This window comes from Astatotilapia calliptera, chromosome 10 (genome assembly GCF_964374335.1).
Source record: "Astatotilapia calliptera chromosome 10, fAstCal68.1, whole genome shotgun sequence".
NCBI lineage: Eukaryota > Metazoa > Chordata > Actinopteri > Cichliformes > Cichlidae > Astatotilapia > Astatotilapia calliptera.
In genome coordinates this window covers 19833019-19846047 of record NC_137431.1, presented here as the reverse complement: position 1 = coordinate 19846047, position 13029 = coordinate 19833019, and the positions used below count along the sequence as shown (strand labels likewise).

Genomic DNA, 13029 nt, shown 5'->3' with positions numbered 1-13029 from the left:
TAGGTAATTTCATTGTTTGATCACATTAAAATCACCTTTGTGCTCAGACTAGAACCTCTGTCTGAGGGGCTTTTGACCTTCATTACAGTTAAACACACTGTTAAAAAAACATCTTAAAAAAACTGTAATATTCCGGCAGCTGGGGCGCCAAAATACTACCGTAAAATAACAGGAAATAACTTTCTCATAAAAATACAGTTATTTTCAGTAATGAAAATAGAGTTTGTTGCGCTAATTTTACATGGGATTCTGCCTTTTCCAAGTGCTTTTAGACAGTCATCCCATACATGGTCCACCCGTTAAAGGGGGACAGAGGGCCAAAGAGGGAAAAGAAGCATAAAGAATTGACACCTAGTGGGTAAAAAGGGTATGTGTAATATCTGGAGATATGTGCTGCACTTTCATTCCCAATAACATGATCCCAGATGGTTCTGTAACTAGAGCCCTGGGAAGATTCAGGACATCATTTAAGAAAATTAATAAATAGAATAGAATAAATGCATGAATATTTGGAATTGATGATTCATTGGAGGAGTGGATGGCATCTGTCCTTGGGCAATGGAAGGGGTGTATTATGTCCATTAGGGTTTCCTTATCTGTTTTTACAGCTTAGTTGGGTAATTTGTGGTGCTGTGCCTTCTATCTGAGGATGCTTGTTAAGGTTGATTAAGGTTATTCTTCAATAGAAGGAAGGCTAATCAATGCCGTAGCAAACAACCCGGAGCCGTATGACACCAGCTGCTTTCTGGACCGAGACAGGAATATAAAGGACCGAGCTTGGAGGAAGATATGTAAAGAGATCGGGCAACCTGGTAAGTTCATTCATTTCTCTTAAGTTTTCTCTAAAGTTTTCACTGACCCGGGGAAGCCGCACAAAAGCTAGCAAGCCACCGCTATTTTCCCACTGATGTACAAATACCGTTCTGCTTTTAGGCATGTTGTCATTTAAGAATATATTTTATTGTTTATTAATAAACAGCACACAGTGGTCCCGCTGTTCATCCGTCACTGCCTCTTTTTTTTTATTTTCTTTTTCTTTTTTTTGCACCGTACAGCATTGCATTCTGCAGCCTGATTGACAAATCTGCTCCGTGTCGTGTCTCCTGCGCTTGCCAAATTTATCATGTTTGGTTTTGATAACCATCACGTCCAATAGAAAAAACAGCACAAAAACACCCATAACTATGAGCCTCATTCGGAAATAGACACCTGCACCGCGAGGGAAAAAGGCGCACGAAAGTGGTGGGCAGATGAAGACAAACGGCGGCATAATAATACTTTTACGTTTTGCAATCTACAAAGGTTTGCACTTTGAGAATCAATTGTGGGAACTGTGACCAATGTTCATGTGTGTGTGTGGAAAAAAGTGTATAAAGTGCGTGGCCAGGGGCTAGTTATTCGGAGAACCCCTGCTGCAATAAATGAGGGACCACTGTCTACTCTATGATTATTATATTCAACCTGTTAACATTTAATACTGTATTGATAGAACCAACTGATGAAGCAGAGCATCCACAGTTGCTTCTCCTGGCTGCCCAGTCCCTGAGCTCCTGCTGCTGCACCCACAGGTATGTACAGCAAACACTGATACCTTTTTAGTCGGTGGGATTGCCTGTGATCACCTTTACTAAATATCTACAACCAATCTGATCATATCCTGTTTTTGGTTTGTTTGTTTTTTTCAATGTTGAAATTAAAATCCAGTAGCAGCCTTCTCATTTCTTTGTGTTTTGTGCTGTTTTACAGGCCCACAGGGGAGGACGGCTCCGAGGCAGATGAGGGACGGGTCCCAGGACGGTCCATCGGTGGTGGAGCTGGCCACCCTGGTGTCCCTGAAGAGTCCACACCAGTCTCCAATGGAGCATTTGTAAAAGGTTAACATATGTGTTAAGTTGAAATGTGTGGCTGGTAAATCTGGATTACACTAATAGTTAAAAAATTAAGAGATAAAAAGACTTGTGGGGATGTTGGTTCAGTTTGTGTCTTCATACAGGGAAGTGGAGGGAACACCCCAGTTGTATTTTGGTCTTTGTTATGTCGTTCAGTGTTAAATCAGTATTTTCTAATTACACTTTACATCTTCCATGGCATTACTTAAAAAATACCACTAGGTGGCGCATAGCGGCCAGGAGGAGCGTAAACCCCCCTGGGAGGCAAATCTGCAGAATAAATCCTGCAGTTGAAACGTAAACAAGTTCATGATCTGTGCCTCTTTATTTCAATACACAGGTGGGTTACTAGTCCTCAAAATGACTAATAGGTAACACAGTAGAAGCAATAAGACTGTTGTGAACTCGTGAATGAAAGTATACCGTTATAAGTTAAGTACTGTTTAAGTATTGTGTTTTGAATGAGATCGTGATGTGAACGTGATCGTGCTAGGCTAATGGACTGGCTAGCGGGGGAAGTGAGCCTCAAGTACCGTAGCGATGCTAAGGCACGTTCTCAGTTGTGTGTTCTCTATATGTCTTGTTGAAGTAAGACAGGATGCAAAGGCTGTAATTAATGCTTGCATAGCTGCTCATGTGCTGTATACGAATGGTTATACTGTGAGTTACAGTACATTGTATTTCTTGATGCAGTGATATGTATGTGTAACCGGAACAAAGGCTGAGGCAACCTGGTCACTGCGAGCCAATGTTATCTATATTTATGATGGTTAATGTATACTCGGCAAGGTTATTCCTGTACTTTTGACAATGCGCTGACAGCTGTTATGCCACACGTTACAAAGAATTGCTGGGTCTTATGAGAGGCGATTAATGATTTGTTCCCCTGTTGATGAGCTGAATAAATCCTGCAGTTGAAACGTAAACAAGTTCATGATCTGTGCCTCTTTATTTCAATACACAGCTGCAGGATCTAGGATCGCACCCCTCCCAGGCACCTGTCACACCAGGGGGGCAACAATCGTGGGGGCTCGTCCAGGATTAGTGCCTCCTCTTGACGGCAGCTAATCATAAAGTAATAAACTAAGACCAACGTGCTACGTCTGCTCCATCTGTGGTACCAGAATGGCGGCTGTGCAGGAGCTGCGACGAGGAATACAGAGTGGCTGCAGATGAGGACTGTGAGCTGGGTGCAGAAACAGACTCTGTGGTAACACCTTCAGTAGTTAGTGTGAACGCAGATAGAACCTGCATGGTAACCAGTCAAGTAACTGATGTTATAAAACTGGCAGATGTTGCAGCGCTCCTGCCTCGTAGAGAATTCAAGCTCCACAGTGGACAGATTTCTGACTCAGATTCAGATGTTAGTTATAGCTCTCTGTGTAGACAGATTGATGAAGGGCTAGCTGAGAATTTTACAGAAGCAGAGATAATCCGAACTGTCCTAAAGATTATTAAACCAGGTACATTTAAGGATATGCTAATGACCAAACCTGGATTAACGGTGGCTGAGCTCAAACGGTTCCTCAGAGCACACCTGAGAGACAAGAGCAGTGCAGAGCTATTTCAGGAGCTTAGCAATGCTAAACAACAGGACAGAGAAAGTCCACATCAGTACATGTACCGGCTAATGGGGCTAAAACAGCGTGTGATGTTTGCTTCTCAGCAGAGTAGCTCAGAGTTCCAATATACCAGTCAACTGATTCAAGGAGTATTTCTTCACTCATTGTATCAGGGAATGAGTGAGAAATACGCTCATGTCCGAAGAGACCTAAGGCCTCTCATTTCTAACATGAGTTGTGCTGATGACTTTATTCTAGAGATAATGACCAAGTCAGTTAGTGAAGAAGTTGAGAGACAGACTCGCCTAGGTCAGACACAGAAAGCAAAAGCAGTCACAGTTAGTGCCATGCAGCAGGGTGAAAGACAACCCGCAGCTCAGCCTCCAGCCGAGGTCCAAGCCACCGTCCTGCAAACCCAAGCTGAAGTTCAGGCACAACGAGCAGCCCTGCATGAACTAACAGCACAGGTGTCTGTTTTGGCCAAGGCTATTGAGAAGGCTCTCACTTCAGAGGGAAGTCCCTCTGGGTCCACACAGGTCAGCTCACTTAATACTGCCCAACCATCCAAGTCCTCTGTGAAAGGAAAATGCAGGCCCTGTATAACCCAAGGGATTGCCAGTTGTAACCACTGTTTCCGGTGTGGCCAGGAGGGACACCGGGCGGTGGGCTGTCTGTCCAAGAACAAATCGGGAAACATCAGAGGGTCACTGGGGAGGGACCACCAGTGATCAGACAAGAGCCAGGGTCCCAAACCATTGTAACAAACCATGAGAGCAGGACTCCAACTGATAATCAGCCACTCCTAAGGAAGAGAGCGGGGAAAGGAAACCGTGTAGCTCGACTGATAGGCAAAAGGTGTATGCTTACCTGTCACCTTAATGGGGTACCAACTGAGGTGCTACTGGACAGTGGTGCTCAGGTCACGATAATGGCAAAGTCGTGGCTAGAGAAGCACCTACCAGACACAAAAGTCAGGTCGCTTGAAGAGTTTTTGCCAAATGATCCACTCAGAATAACAGCAGCTAATGGGACGGATGTCCCCTTTGAGGGTTGGGCTGAGGTACTTGTGGAAATCAGAAGTGAAAAACATGGCCAGATAGCCATACACGTACCCATGCTAGTGAGTCAGAGCTGTGTGAACGGTTTGTTACTAGGTTTCAATGTGATAGAGGAGCTCATCCTTGAAAGTCTGGAAAGATCAGGGAGTGTCATGTTAAGTGATTTGCTAGCAGAGGCATTAAAACTCCATCGAGATACTGCTGAAACAATTGTTTCTGTTGTCAGCGAAACCCCAACGGGCCAACAAACTAGGAATGAGATGATCAGATTAGGAAAGAGAGGTCTCACAGTTCCTAGTGGCCAAATATGTCAAGTGAAATGCCATATCAGGGGTTGGCCTGAGGAGGGGACAATGTTATTTGAACCAGCATTAAAAAGAGATGTCCCAGATGGACTGGATTTATTTCCTGCTTTAGTTAATGTGTCTCCTGGTGCATCTAAGACTGTAAAAATCCCAGTCTGCAATTCAACCAAACATGATATCTTCTTGCCACCAAGGATGGCCTTGGGCTGCATAGAAGGAATCATAGACAGCAGGCCGATTGATTTTGGTCCCCCTTATCAGCAGTCAGGGCAGTCAAGTACTGATACACATATACGTACCACGCAGGGTAGCCAAGCCAGTCACAACAGTATCCCAGAGACTTATACATCAAAAAAATGGCATCCTCCTGTTAACTTGGAGCATCTTGATCAGCAGCAGCAGGAAGTTGTGCGTCAGATGCTCTTTGAGGAATCTGATGTGTTTGCTAAAGGGGAGGGAGACATAGGTTGCATACCCAACTTGCAGCTGAAGATTAATGTAACCGACAACAATCCAGTCCAAAAGTGCTATAACTCTATCCCTAAGCCTTTGTACCAGGAGGTTAAAGACTATGTAAAGAATCTCCTAGACAGAGGTTGGATCCGCAAATCTGTGTCCTCTTACTCCTCTCCAGTTGTCTGTGCCCGTAAGAAGGACCAGAGTTTGCGGCTATGTGTGGACTTTAGGGGACTGAACAAAAAAACAGTCGCAGATCGTCATCCCTTGCCGCGCATACAGGACTTACTTGACAACCTGGGTGGTAACACATGGTTCTCGATATTAGATCAAGGAAGCGCATATCACCAAGGGTTTGTAAGCGAGGAATCCAGACACCTTACAGCTTTCAGCACACCGTGGGGGCTTTATGAATGGATTCGAATCCCATTTGGTTTGACAAATGCACCTGCAGCATTCCAAAGGTGTATGGAGGGAGTGCTGGACGGAATTAGAGATGAGTGCTGTGCTCCATATCTTGATGATGTGTTGTGTTATTCTACATCCTTTGAGGCACATGTCAACCACCTCAGACAAGTTCTGGGCCGCATGAGAGAACACGGAATCAAACTGAGACCTGCGAAGTGTGAGTTGTTCAAAAGAGAGGTTCGTTATCTTGGACGTTTAGTATCAGCAGATGGAGTTAAGATTGATCCAAAGGACTTGGAGGCCGTCATGGCTCTGAAAGATAAAGTGCCTCACACTGTTGGAGATGTTAAGTCCTTGCTGGGATTCCTGGGGTACTATCGCTCCTTCATTCAAGACTTTTCCCGGTTGGCCAAGCCGCTGTTTGAACTTCTCCAGAAACCTAGCAATCCTGACAAAGGTAAAAACAACAATCAACATGAGACAAATGGAAACAAAAGCAGAGCTAAGAAGGAAGAAAAAGGACAGCTGCCATCAAAAACACCCATCAGATGGGCAGCAGAGCACCAGGCTGTTTTGGCTAAACTTGTGGATGTGCTGACGACTCCACCCACCCTAGCATACCCAAACTTCAACCTTCCATTCATTCTACACACAGACGCATCAGGTGACGGATTAGGTGCAGTGCTGTACCAGAGTCAGGAAAACAAGTTACGTGTCATCGGATATGGCTCAAGAACACTGACATCGGCTGAGAGAAACTATCACCTTCACTCTGGTAAGCTCGAGTTCTTAGCACTCAAGTGGGCCATCTGTGATAAGTTTCGAGACTACTTGTATTATGCCCCGACATTCACAGTCTACACTGATAACAACCCCTTAACATACATTCTGAGCACTGCCAGACTAAACGCCGTTGGACATAGGTGGGTTGGTGAGCTAGCTGACTTCCACTTTGACATCAAATACAGACCAGGGAAGCTGAATATAGATGCAGACACCCTGTCAAGGTACCCAGTAAAACTCCAAGACAGAATGGCAGATCACACAGAGACTATGTCATCAGAGGTTGTGTCCACAGCATGGCAAAGAAGCAAAGCAAGGCAGGGAGATGAGGTGCCCGGGGCAGCAGCCTTACAGGTGAATAGGGGAAATGCAGACACTGTGCCACCTGAGAGTATTTCCAATATTACATCTGCAGATATTCAGGCAGCACAGCAGGATGATACAGCCATAAAGGAGGTGCTTTCGCTAAAGCTCAGAAACTGGACTCCTAATGAAAGGGATAAGAGAAAAATGAGCAAACAAACGAAAAGACTGCTTTACGAATGGAAGAAGCTAGTGGTGGAGGAAGCAATACTGTATCGACTGAATCGTCAGCATCAACAACTTGTGCTTCCTGAAAAGCTAAAGCCCCTGGTGCTGAAAGCACTTCACAATGACATGGGTCATGTTGGCGCCGATAAAGTAACACACCTTGCCCGGGAACGGTTTTACTGGCCCAACATGCAGGATGACATAGAGGACTATGTAAACAAAAGGTGTGTCTGTATTAAACAGAAACGTCCTAATCTTCCCCAAAGAGCTCCGATGGAACATATAACCACCAGCAGTCCTCTCGAGTTGCTTTGTATTGACTACCTACACCTAGAGCAAAGTCAGGGCTATGAGTACATTCTTGTTCTTGTCGACCACTTTACACGCTTTGCCCAGGCGTATCCAACAAGGAATAAATCTGGGAAAACCGCAGCTGACAAAATATTCCATGACTTTATCCCTCGCTTTGGATACCCAGAGAAACTCCACCACGATCAGGGGAGGGAGTTTGAGAATACCTTGTTCAGCAGGTTAGAACGGCTGGCTGGTATTGGTCATTCACGAACAACGCCATATCACCCGCAAAGCAATCCAGTAGAGAGACTTAACCGGACCCTCCTTCAAATGTTGCGTACTCTGGAGGAGGAGAAAAAGATTCAGTGGAAAGACCATCTGGCTCATGTTATACATGCCTATAATTGTACAAGGCATGAGGCCACTGGGTTCTCCCCATTTTTTCTTCTATATGGCCGATCTCCACGTTTGCCTGTGGACTTGTTGTTTCCGCCCAAAAGAAATCCTGAAACATCGGATCGACAGTCATATGCACAGAAATGGGAAAAGAAGATGCGTTTTGCATATGAAATGGCAGCAAAAAACAGTGAGAAATCCTCTGCTAAGGGCAAGAGACAATAGGACCGTGCAGTGAGAGGTGTTGTTCTCTGTCCAGGCGACCGAGTGCTCGTGAGAAACCTGTCAGAACGTGGTGGACCCGGCAAGCTGCGGGCTTACTGGGAGCAGGTAGTGCACCGTGTGGTGGAAAGAGTCGACAATGGACCGGTTTACCGAGTACAGCCTGAAAAGGGTCCCAAAACAGTGCGAGTACTCCACAGGAACCTACTGCTTCCAGTAAATGAACTGCCCCTGGAGGAAACTCCTCTTTCACAACCTGAAGAGAGACCGTACAAGGTAACAAAACAGAAAACGGCAGTTGTTGACACACATGACCAAAACACAGACAGTTCTGATGAAGAATACTCTTACCAAAAGATTCCATGTTACAGGCTGCGATTTAGAGAGAAAGAACAACCACCGACAGTACACCATCCTCAGGTTGAGCAAAGACTAAGAGCCACAGCTCATGAATTCCACCCTTCCGTCGTGGAGGAAACTAACATCCCAGAACTGGGCGATAATGTACCACAGAGACACTACAGAGCTTTGGAGGACGCCGCCCTGGAAGACGAACATCACACTGAGCCAGACCTGTGTACCAAGCCACCAGTTAACCCAACAGTTGATGGGAATAAACCACCGGAAGAAATAGAGATTTCGAGGAGAACGCAGCGGACTGCCAGGCCGAGAGAGATGTTCACCTATAACACCCTGGGACAACCATCATACCAGCAATGGAATGCAGGGGTGAACTCTCTCCTGCCCACATACCCTCTGCAGGGTATTCCCAGTACTCTTCCACTCCCATACTTCACATACCCACATCCATACCTGGACACCTGTTACCTTCAACCACAGTAACTAGAAACATACATCCCTTAACATGACAAAAGTCAGGAGACCTATATAAAAAAAAAAGGGGAGAGTGTAAAAGGTTAACATATGTGTTAAGTTGAAATGTGTGGCTGGTAAATCTGGATTACACTAATAGTTAAAAAATTAAGAGATAAAAAGACTTGTGGGGATGTTGGTTCAGTTTGTGTCTTCATACAGGGAAGTGGAGGGAACACCCCAGTTGTATTTTGGTCTTTGTTATGTCGTTCAGTGTTAAATCAGTATTTTCTAATTACACTTTACATCTTCCATGGCATTACTTAAAAAATACCACTAGGTGGCGCATAGCGGCCAGGAGGAGCGTAAACCCCCCTGGGAGGCAAATCTGCAGAATAAATCCTGCAGTTGAAACGTAAACAAGTTCATGATCTGTGCCTCTTTATTTCAATACACAGGTGGGTTACTAGTCCTCAAAATGACTAATAGGTAACACAGTAGAAGCAATAAGACTGTTGTGAACTCGTGAATGAAAGTATACCGTTATAAGTTAAGTACTGTTTAAGTATTGTGTTTTGAATGAGATCGTGATGTGAACGTGATCGTGCTAGGCTAATGGACTGGCTAGCGGGGGAAGTGAGCCTCAAGTACCGTAGCGATGCTAAGGCACGTTCTCAGTTGTGTGTTCTCTATATGTCTTGTTGAAGTAAGACAGGATGCAAAGGCTGTAATTAATGCTTGCATAGCTGCTCATGTGCTGTATACGAATGGTTATACTGTGAGTTACAGTACATTGTATTTCTTGATGCAGTGATATGTATGTGTAACCGGAACAAAGGCTGAGGCAACCTGGTCACTGCGAGCCAATGTTATCTATATTTATGATGGTTAATGTATACTCGGCAAGGTTATTCCTGTACTTTTGACAATGCGCTGACAGCTGTTATGCCACACGTTACAAAGAATTGCTGGGTCTTATGAGAGGCGATTAATGATTTGTTCCCCTGTTGATGAGCTGAATAAATCCTGCAGTTGAAACGTAAACAAGTTCATGATCTGTGCCTCTTTATTTCAATACACAGCTGCAGGATCTAGGATCGCACCCCTCCCAGGCACCTGTCACACCAGGGGGGCAACACATTTCCTCCTCAGCCTTGTTCCTGCTCTGGAGAGCAGCTGGTCCTTTTTATTCCTGTCTCTCTGTAAATACTTATATTTTATATATTTATGTTTAATGTTTTTCTGTTTGAGAATTCTAATATTATTTCAAATAAATTTTTATAATGACTAATGTCTCAGTTCTACTACACAGCAAATGTTGGCACACGACTTGACACATGTAGAATTTATTTCATATTATACTAAAGACAAAATATACTAATACAGTGGGATGCAAAAGTTTGGGCAACCTTGTTAATAGACATTTTCTTGTATAAATCGTTGGTTGTTACAATAAAAAATGTCAGTTAAATACATCATACAGGAGACACACATAGTGATATTTGAGAAGTGAAAAGAAGTTTACTGGATTTACAGAAAGTGTGCAATAATTGTTTAAACAAAATCAAGCAGGTGCATAAATTTGGGCACCACACAAAAGAAATGAAATAAATATTTAGTGTATATCAATGTGTGTGTCTCCTATATGATATATGGGGTGCCTTTGTCTGGATGTGCTTCCCATCCAGAGCTCCACAGCACAGAGGAAAGTTCCAGCGCTCCTGGAATCCCTCTGTGATGGACCGCCAGTCTCCAGGTGAAGGGACAGCCATGAAGTCGTCCACTAGACAGTCCCAGATGGCCGTCGCTGCCTGGGGGGTGATCTGACACACCGACTCTGTAACTGAACGCTTGGTCCTGAAGGAGTCCGCGGTGACAAGGAACCTGGACAAAATTGTTCAAAATCAGTATTATGTGTACTGCAGTTACAAAATACATTATTCAAATTCCAAAATACTTTTGTGATGTCAGATTTAAATCAAAAAAACTTAAATCTTACATAAAACATTTTGTAATTATAAGGATAATTACAAAATGTATATTAGATAATATCTAAAACAGTTGTGTTTTGTTTTAACGTTAACATATCATAATTTGATTGGTAGCAACTTTCACAACTACAGTGTGCCAATCACTCATAATTCCTAAACATGTCAATCAGGTAGGAATGAAGTGAGATATTAATAGAAATAAAGAGTTGTATGTTGACATGTAGCCCTTTCCTTGCTTAAATCATTAATATTTTTGAAAACTTAATCTGTGATAAGACAGCTTATCAAGATAGAACCATGTAACTAGAGATGAACCAAACTGTTCAGTTTTATCTAACTCTGTTTTAATAAAGGCTGGTGACCCCTGTTATAGAGTCTGACAGCTGCAGGGATTATATACAAATATTCAACTATCCCAGAATCAAACCAGGTCTAAATAAAAAGGAGTGAGTATCACTACAAAGGTTAACTCAGTGGTCCTAATGCTACAGTTTGATATCAGCAAACACCAAGCGCATACATTGATGTGACACCACAGCCATGCTATCATCGCAAACACTGATAACAGCATAAATCGAATTAAATCGGGGCTTGATGAGACCTTCTGAGTATCACTAGAAATATTATAAACAGTCCTCTCTGTACCACAGTTTGCTTTCAGTAAACACCGACAGCATTCACTGTTAGCATAGCACATCCATGTTAGCAGTGTATAAATGGATGGTTTAGCATATGTTAGCACAGGTATCAATAAAGGACTACCGTATTAAATACTTTTACTAACCTCAGGCAGATGGACAGGCGCTCTGCAGGTGGGATTGAGCGCCTGTAATTGGTGTCTAGGCGGGCGATTCTGGGACCTGATTGGTTGTCGCGGCGCGATTTGATGCTGGAGTTCAGATTTTTCCAACTCAAGCGGGGACGCGAAAGGCGTGTATACACAAAATGCAACACATAAACTCACGCGCGTGGTTTTTTTCGCGAGTCAAACGCCTGAAACGCGCTACACTCACGCGCGTTTCAGGCGTTTTCGCGACGCAAATCTGTTTCCGAATTTTCGCGGGAGCCGCAATCGCGGGTCAGCACGCCTTTCCATTGACTTTACATGTAAGCCTGACGCTCTGCCTGCCTCTATCGCGTTCGGTGTGAACACACCGTAAGGTTGGGGATCTGAAGACAACATGATGATGCTTAATGACTTTTAGTAATGCCGATCTACTCTGATCAGATCAAAGGAGGGACTGTTGGGAATAAATAATTTTCAGTGCCTCAATTATGCTATTCTTTTTTATTAAGTGTTATAAAGTTATATAGTGTAGTATTAAGTGGACACAGCCCTGAAAATAAAGGGGAGTAGAAAGCTGCAGACTCTCGCTCATACTTGCCTGGGAAATTAAAGATAAGAGGAAACCATTTTCTGTGGAAAGTTACTGGAATTGTTTAGTCTAGAATGAGAGAGCTTCTGTAATAAAACTGTTAGGGGCACACCACCATTTTGAGATCCGCAGCAGCGTGTCTTGCAGGACGCATCTCCCTTCTAGAAGTAATAAATGGTCTGCTGAACAGTGTTTTGTTGTTTTGTCTTCTATCGGATGTGTCGTGGTCTGGGTGGTTTTCCACAGCATCAGCTCCTCCCCACTGGGTGGAGTCTTTGTTGTTCCTCACCTGATGGCAATCGGACCAGCAGTATTTATGACCGGCGCACTCAACTGGTCTTCGCCAGATTATCTGCCAACTTTAGTCAGTTCTCGGCCTCACGTCCGTTCCTTGGTGACTAATCGTGTGTATTAACCGTATCTCTGTTTTTTTCGTCAGCCTCTGAAAACCACCTACCAAGCTCTCCTGGATACCAGTTTGCTGCCACCGGTAATCCCTCTCCGTTTTGGAGCTGCCATTTTCTCCTGCCTGCCTCCCTGCCTTGCATGCAGCACCCACCTGGACCTCTCCTGCCTCCCCCCTCCACGCAACCCCCACCTGCAAGCTTGTAAGACAGCTCAGTGTACTATTTTTTAGATTCACTCGCAACCCTCTGTGGGATTCCCCTGACTGCTCTGTCCTCTGTTTCAGTGCCCGGGCCCGCCACAGTTTTCCCTGCCCAGTACCTGCACCCAGTTATCCCTGCCATCTAGTTTTCACCACAGTATTTTTCTCTCGCCTCAGACATCTAGTTTATGTTCATTGATTCTAGTCTGCACTTTCTGTTAGCCTCTGAGCATTGTAAAAATAAAGTCTCTTTTCGTTACACCTCACCCCTGGCCTCCGGTTTTGAATCTGCGCTTGAGTCCATCCCATGTCCACGGGCCACTGCGCCTGACAGTATG

At 44.2% G+C, this 13029-nt stretch overlaps 2 long non-coding RNA genes across 2 annotated transcripts; both read left to right on the top strand.

Moving 5' to 3' along the window:
• Window positions 1-318: 318 nt before the first annotated feature.
• Window positions 319-2818, top strand: LOC145431414 (uncharacterized). Its single transcript, XR_013911721.1, has 2 exons — window positions 319-1568; window positions 1747-2818. It is a non-coding gene; the product is annotated as an uncharacterized LOC145431414 (long non-coding RNA).
• Window positions 2819-12550: 9732 nt separating this feature from the next.
• Window positions 12551-12957, top strand: LOC145431413 (uncharacterized). Its single transcript, XR_013911720.1, has 2 exons — window positions 12551-12692; window positions 12776-12957. It is a non-coding gene; the product is annotated as an uncharacterized LOC145431413 (long non-coding RNA).
• The last annotated feature ends 72 nt before the right edge of the window (window positions 12958-13029 follow it).